Source organism: Calidris pugnax, unplaced genomic scaffold, assembly GCF_001431845.1.
Source record: "Calidris pugnax isolate Ruff unplaced genomic scaffold, ASM143184v1 scaffold307, whole genome shotgun sequence".
NCBI classification, from domain to species: Eukaryota; Metazoa; Chordata; class Aves; order Charadriiformes; family Scolopacidae; genus Calidris; species Calidris pugnax.
The window spans coordinates 5,298-6,133 of NW_015091040.1; the positions used below are offsets into that span (position 1 = coordinate 5,298).

At 70.7% G+C, this 836-nt stretch overlaps 1 protein-coding gene across 1 annotated transcript in view; it reads right to left on the reverse strand.

The window, feature by feature from the left end:
- The window catches only part of OPLAH (5-oxoprolinase (ATP-hydrolysing)), a 41,342-nt gene that overhangs the window by 4,129 nt on the left and 36,377 nt on the right, over positions 1 to 836 (reverse strand). The window lies entirely within an intron of this gene.

The following is an 836-nucleotide window of genomic DNA, read 5'->3' on the forward strand; positions in this document are numbered from 1 at the left end:
AAAAAAATGACTCTCTGCCCCAGGGGCCAGGGGTCCCAGACACCCTCACACCCCAGGGGACGGGGGCTCAGGACCCCCCCACCCCAAGGGATTGGGGTCTCAGGATCCCACCCCCCAGCCCAGGGGATGGGGGTCCCAGCCCCCCCACCCCAGGGGAACAGGTCCCACAGCCTGGGGATCCCCCAGCCGGGGGGGGCTGACGTCTCAGGGGTCCAGCAGCCTGGGGGGGGTCCCACAGCCCAGGGGGTCCCCCAGTCGGGGTCCCACATCCTCAGGGGTCTCCTATCCAGCAGGTCCCACAGCTGGGGGGGTCCTACAACTTGGGGGTCCCACAGCTGGGAGGTCCCACCTTAGGGGGTCCCACACCCCCAGGAGCCCCCCCAGGCTGGGGTGGAGGTCCCACAGCTGGGTGTTCCTGCAGCTTGGGGGGTTCCCCCAGCCAGGGTCACACAGCCTGAGTGCCCCACATCCGGGGGGTCCCAAAGCTCAGGGATCCCACATCTCCAGGGGTCCCACCTAAGGGGGTCCCACACCCCCAGGAGCCCCCCCGGGTCAGGGTGAGGGTCCCACCTGGTTGAGGGGGATGTCCTGCCCCACCAGGCAGCGCAGGCAGTAGATGAGGGGCTATGGGGGGTCCCACCTAAGGGGGTCCCACATCCCAGGGGTGCCACCTAAGGGGGTCCCACACCCCCAGGAGCCCCCCCCGGCCGGGGTGGGGGTCCCACCTGGTTGAGGGGGATGTCCTGCCCCACCAGGCAGCGCAGGCAGTAGATGAGGGCCGAGAGGGTGATGGCGCGGGGGGGGTTGCAGTTCCCGTGCTCCTCCGGCCCCGAGCC